The 6,430-nt window shown below is 41.4% G+C and overlaps 1 pseudogene; it reads right to left on the minus strand.

Annotated features, from left to right (window-relative positions):
- Window positions 1-285: 285 nt before the first annotated feature.
- On the minus strand, window positions 286-6,430 carry LOC136157117 (sorting nexin-15 pseudogene; annotated as a pseudogene).

The following is a 6,430-nucleotide window of genomic DNA, read 5'->3' on the forward strand; positions in this document are numbered from 1 at the left end:
TTTCCTATCCCTTTAATATTCTACACCGTTTTGTTGGAGGCTAACTTTACAATTTAGTCACTAGACAGCAGAATATTCGGATGGCACTATGACCAAATTTGAGGAATAAGGAAAAATAATTTTATTTGTTTTTAATTATTATTTTAAATTAAAACTCTTTGGGGAGCTTTGAATTCTTTATTTTTCTCATCCTTGGTTCATTAGCATACAAAAATGTCTCCTGGAGTTACAAGACTTGGGGACAGGGCCAGATATCAGGGAGAGAGAAGGAGGTGGCTGGTGGTGCTAGGGCCCTGGGGAAGGAGCCACTCCTTCCTGGGGTGGAGTTGGGATACAGGTGTGGGATTGCCTCCGCTGCTTCAGGTAGCCGACTGCCTTCTCCACAGCCTCCCTGAGACCAGAGGATGGGGCGCTGGGAACTCTCTGAAACAGCGCGTGCATGCCGTCCTGGTAACCCTGCAGAGCTGCAGGCTTGCCTTCTCCTCCCGCAGCCCTGGGTGAGAAGCTCTGATGCTTAGCTCAGATCAGCAGGGGTGGGCCTTTCTTCTTTTTTTCTCTCCCTGCCCTCCTGTTTCCCAAGACCCCGATTCAGCCTGTATGACTGTCCACATTGATGCCAACTCACCAATGCGGGTAGGCGTGAGGCCTGCATCTTCTTCCTTGGAAAAGCGGTCCAAGAGGGTAAGTTCAGCCTCAGTGAGGGGGCCTCAGCAGGGGCACTGGATGCCCCCTCGGTGCTCCCACAGTTAAAGGTGGGCAGAGCTAGATGGTGAGGGCATGGGGTGGGCGATGGTCCCTTGGCACTTCCAACACCTCAAGTCCCCTCCTTCTGCAGCCCTCTTCTCTGCAGGTTGCTGGTGCAACCAGGACTCAACAAGGACAGGAGCCCAGGCTTATCAAGGGGATGGTGTGGGGATCAGAGAAAGTGGCAGGATGCGCAGGTCCCTGGACACTTCAGAGGACTGTCACCTCCCCACCCCAGAAGAACTCATTGAGTTGGGAGCTGTCATTGAGCACGTGTGAAGCATATCAAGTTCTTAGCCCCTTTCTGAGGCACCTCAACCACCGAGGCTTTGAACCACCAAACACCTGTGCGTGGGGAGGGTCGGGGCTGGGAGTGGGGAAGTGAGGAACTCATGGAGGAGGTGGAGGAGGTTGGGTGGAGGAGGTAGTCTGGATCTCCAAGTAGCTTGTGGAAGTTGTTGTATCACAGAAGTGGATACAGCCAGTGTTGGGATTTTGCATCTCATCATTTTCAGGTAAGGATGAGACTGCCTTCCTTTGCATGAAGTAGAGTTGCGTCGTGTTAGAAACAAAGTTGTGTTTCTTATGTGAGAGTTCAAGTGTCTATAGAAGGGATGTGTATGGATGCTGCGTAGCCCAAGGGGTGCCTCATATTCTTATTAAGGGATTCTTTCTTAGCTTAAAGCCCTTCCTTCTCACTCTGCTTTGTGCTGCTAAAGTTGCAACTTTGCAAACCATATTTCTGTTTTGCCAGCTGCTCCCTGTTAGAGTCTGCTAACATAGGGCTCTAGGGAGAGCCTGTGAGGCTGGACAGGAAGAAGGGATTGCACCTCGTTCCGGTTTCTTAACTTCTTCCTGTTGCAGTGAGTGTTATCTTATTCTCATGGCTTCAGCTTGGCACTGACAATTTGTTCTGGAGCAGCAGGTGGATCTGGTTTGCAGTTTATCCAGCATTTGCAGAACCAGCCTCATCATGCCCCCTCTGACACATTACTGCCCCCTGACATGCCCCTTCTGCAGAAGGCTGAATTTCAGCTCCCCCCAGCCTGTCCCCAGCTTCTAAGCTCGGATAGTTTCAGCCACCTGACTCTTGCTCCCTCCAAACCTGGGTTTGCTATTTCCATGCTGTCTTTGTGTTCTGATTCCCTTTACAGCCACTGTTACTGAACCAAACTTGGGTCCACTTGCCTGCTGCAGTAAAGTCAATCTACTGACGCAGCAGGCTGTGGCGAAGGAAAGTGCAGCTTTCATTGCAGGGCACCAGGCAAGGAGTCCAGGCAACTAGTACTTAAAAGGCCCAAAGTCCCTAAAGGCTTTCAGGGCAAGGTTTTTAAAGACAGGGTGAAGGAGGGGGTCGTGAGGTGTGTCATCAGCTCACGGATATTCTTTTGATTGGCTGGTGGTGAGGTAATTGAGAGTCAACATCATCAACCTTCTGGTTCCAAGGGGTTGGCATTCTACTGTGCTTGTGGGCAGCATACAGTTAACTGCTACTTGGTGGCGGTTTCAGGATCTGCAAAACAGCTTAGAGGCCGTGACTCAGAATTTTATCCATAGCCCTTGAGGAGGAACAAAAGGTCCTTGACTTTGTTTAATGGCTCAACTTTTATTTCGTCTTGCTTGACTGTTTTCCCTCCCTTCTGCATTTTCTCAGTTCTCCAATTAAATTTACTCCTTGGAACTCAGGGAACGCCTACCAGATTAAGGTTTTTCTATAAAGAGACAGGTGAGGACATGGGGAGGTTGGAGTTTGTCCTGAGAAGGCTTCATAGGACCCTGCTCGATTACATCCTCAAGTTAACAATTCTTTTGAAGTATAATGGATGTATACTGTGTTAATTTCTATTGTACAGCAAAGTGATTGTTATACATGTGTATAATTCTTTTTTAAAATATTCTCTTCCATTATGGTTTATCACAGGATACTGAATATAACTCTCTGTGCTATAGAGTAGCATCTTGTTTTTTATCCATTCCATACATAACAGCTTGCATCCACTAACCCCAACCTCCCACTCCATCCCTCCCCCTAACCTCCTCCCTCTTGGCAATCACTAGGCTCTTCTCGATATCTATAATTCTGTTTTTGTTTCACAGATAGGTTCATCTTGTATCCTATTTTGTGATATTGTGATATCATGTGGTATTTGTCTTTTCCTAACTTCACTTAGTATGATAATCTTTAGTTGCATCCTTGTTGCTGCAGATGGCATTATTTTATTCTTTTTTTATGGCTCAGTAGTAGTCCATTGTGTGTATGTACCCCATCTTCTTTATACATTCATCTGTTGATGGACATTTAACTTGTTTCCATGTTTTGGCCATGAACATAGGAGTGCATGTATCATTTTGAATTACAGTCTTGTCTGGATATATGCCTAGGAGGGGGACTGCTGGATTGTATGGTAACTCTGTTTTACAGGAACCTCCATGCTGTTTTCCATAGTGGTTGTACCAACTTACATTCCCACTAACAGTGTTGAAGGGTTCCCTTTTCTCCACATCCTTTCCAGCATTTATTTGTAGAATTCTTAATGATGGCCATTCTGACTGGTATGAGGTGGTACCTCACTGTAGTTTTCATTTGCATTTCTCTAATAATCAGCAATATTGAGCATCTTTTCATGTACCTTCTGACCATTTTTATTTCTTTTTGGAGAAACGTCTGTTTAGATCTTCTGCCCATTTTTGGATTGGGATTGTTGTTGTTGTTGTTGTTGAGTTGTATAAGCTGTTTGTATATTTTGGAAATTAAGCCCTTGTCAGTCACATCATTTTCAAATATTTTCTCCTGTTCTGTAAGTTGTCTTTTCATTTTGTTTATAGTTTCCCTTGCTGTGCAAAAGCTTGTAAGTTTGATTAGGTCCCATTTGCTTATTTTTGTTTTTATTTCTATTGCCTTGGAGGCAACCTAAGCAAACATTGCTACGATTTATGTCACAGAATGTTTTGCTTATGATCTCTTCTAGGAGTTTTATGGTATCATGTCTTATGTTCAAATCTTTAAGCCATTTTGAGTTTATTTTTGTATATGGTGTAGGGATGTGTTCAAGTTAACAGTTCTTTCTACCTATTTCACAGTACTTGAGATCAAATTTCTCTGGTGTGGGAATTCCATTTCCACTCAAGGTGGAGCATCACGGACTAGATTTGATGTCTCTGTGTGTCAAAAGTTCAGCAACAACGGAAGTAAAACCAGTGACTCACTGAAGTGGTAATTAGCAGAAGTTGACTGGGCACACACCAAAAAGACAGGCCATGAACTGGGAGTGCTCACACCAAACATGGAATGAGGCTCATGCCATGAGGCTCAGGGGTATATTGTTATGGAGCAGCTTACATAGTGGAAAGGCAGTGACTGTTTAATTTTCACAGTTATTGGTTATCATATTAGGATTTTCCTAACCGATAGGGAGAATTGGTCACGATATACCTCATATCAACCTTGGGAAACACTTTAAGTTTTGCTTATGATTTCCAGAAGCATGAAGAAGAAATGACCCAGGTCAACTGAGTCTTGTAAGATAAACTACATTGAATTTCTCTTTTATGTCTAAACTGGTTTTGTCTGCTCAGGGAATTTTCAAAGAATCTCCATTTGACTTTGATTTTAACATCCAAAAGAAAAAAATCCAGAAAAAATATATAAACAATGGTTTTCAAGATGCTGGAGATTATGTACTGAAGGACAGTTATCCTGAGAGAAGAGAAACGGTGGAGTTGAGTTTTCTGATTGCTCCAGCTGACTTCCTGGAGAGAATGTTCAGGCTGCAGGAAGGGAAACCAGGCAGAATGAGGGTTGCAGAAATGGAGGTAGGAGAAACCCAGGGGACTAGAGTTGGCAGAGCAGACCACTGGAGAGGAGAGAACCTTTCTTTGAGAGACACAGAGAGAATGAAAAGACAAGCCACAGTCTGGGAGAAAATATTTGCAAATCACATGTGTGATGAAGGACTTTTATCTAGAATATATAATGAACCCTCAAAACTTAATAGTAAGTAAACATCCCAATTAAAAAAATGGATGAGACTTATCAAAGAAGGTATACAAATAATGTCAAATGGCACATGAAAAAATGCTCAGCATCTGTAATCATTAAAGAAATGCAAATTAGAGCTACAATGAAATGCCACAGCAGAGTAGAAAGTCTAAAATTTCTATAGTAGAAAGTCTAAAATTTAAAAGACAGATCATACCAAATGCTGTGGAAGATGTGGAGGAGCTGGCACTCTCATACCTTGCTGATGCTGACGTTCAGTGGTACATTTGGGAAAAAGTTTGACGCTTTCTTAACAAGTTAAACATACACCTGCCATATGACCCAGCCATTCCCTCCTAGGTGTTTACCCAAAAGAAGTGAATGGGTATATCCACACAGAGGCTTTATAGAAATGTTCTTAGCAGCTTTATTTGTAATAAATAAAAATTAGAAACAACCTGTATGTTTATCCACAGACTGATGAGTAAACAATTTATGTTATATATATATTTCATTATATGTATATTATATATATATCTCAAAAATACATGTATATTATATATATCTCAGAGAGGTATATATATATATATATATATATGTATTTCATTATATGCATAAATATATATATTCACGCATACAGTGAAATACTATTAAGTAATAAGATATATATAGTATTTTACTGTATGTATATTTACTTATACATACAGTGAAATACTATTAAATAATAAAAGGAAATGAGTTATTGAAACATGCAAAAAGTAGATAAATCTTACAAGGATTACTTTGAATAAAAGAATCCAGACAAAAAAGTACAGACTCTATGGTTCCACTTATATAAAATTCTAGAAAATACAGTAATATATAGAGACAGAAAGCAGATGTGTGGTTGCCTGGCGAGGAGGCTGTGGAGAGGGGCATAGAGAATGCTCCCAGAGAAATTACTTGTGGGGGTGATAGATACGCTTCTTGATTCTGTGATGGTTTCACAGGTATATACTTAAAACATGTACTTTAAACATGTATAGTTTACTGTATACATACATTATACCTCAATAAAGATGTTAAAAACTGGAAACACTATTTACAATAGCTAGGACACGGAAGCAACCTAGATGTCCATCGACAGATGAATGGATAAAGAAGTACATATACACAATGGAATGCTATTCAGCCATAAAAAAGAACACATTTGAGTCAATTCTAATGAGGTGGATGGACCTAGAGCCTTTTATACAGAGTGAAGTAAGTCAGAGGAAAACAAATATTGTGTATTAATGCATATCTATGAAATCTAGAAGGATGGTACTGATGAACCTGTTCGCAAAGCAGCAGCAGAGATGCAGACATAGAGAACAGATTTATGGACAAGGGTGGGGAAGAAGTGGGAGAGAGTGGGAGAGAGATGAATGGAGAGTAGCATGGAAGATATACGCTAACATATGCAAATAGATAGCCAGTGAGAATTTGCCGTATGACTCAGGGAACTCAAACTGGGGCTCTGTAAGAACCTAGAGTGATGGGAATGGGTGGGAGGTGGGAGGAAGATTCAAGAGGGAGGGGACATATGGACACCTATGGTTAATTCATGTTGCTGTATGACAGAAATCAAACCTATATTATAAAGCAATCATCAATCAATTAAAAATAAATATTAAAAAACTGAAGTACTGTCAGGATGCTGCTGGTTAGACAGAACTGCACGAACAT

This window comes from Muntiacus reevesi, chromosome 1 (assembly GCF_963930625.1).
Source record: "Muntiacus reevesi chromosome 1, mMunRee1.1, whole genome shotgun sequence".
In the NCBI taxonomy this organism is placed as follows: Eukaryota; Metazoa; Chordata; class Mammalia; order Artiodactyla; family Cervidae; genus Muntiacus; species Muntiacus reevesi.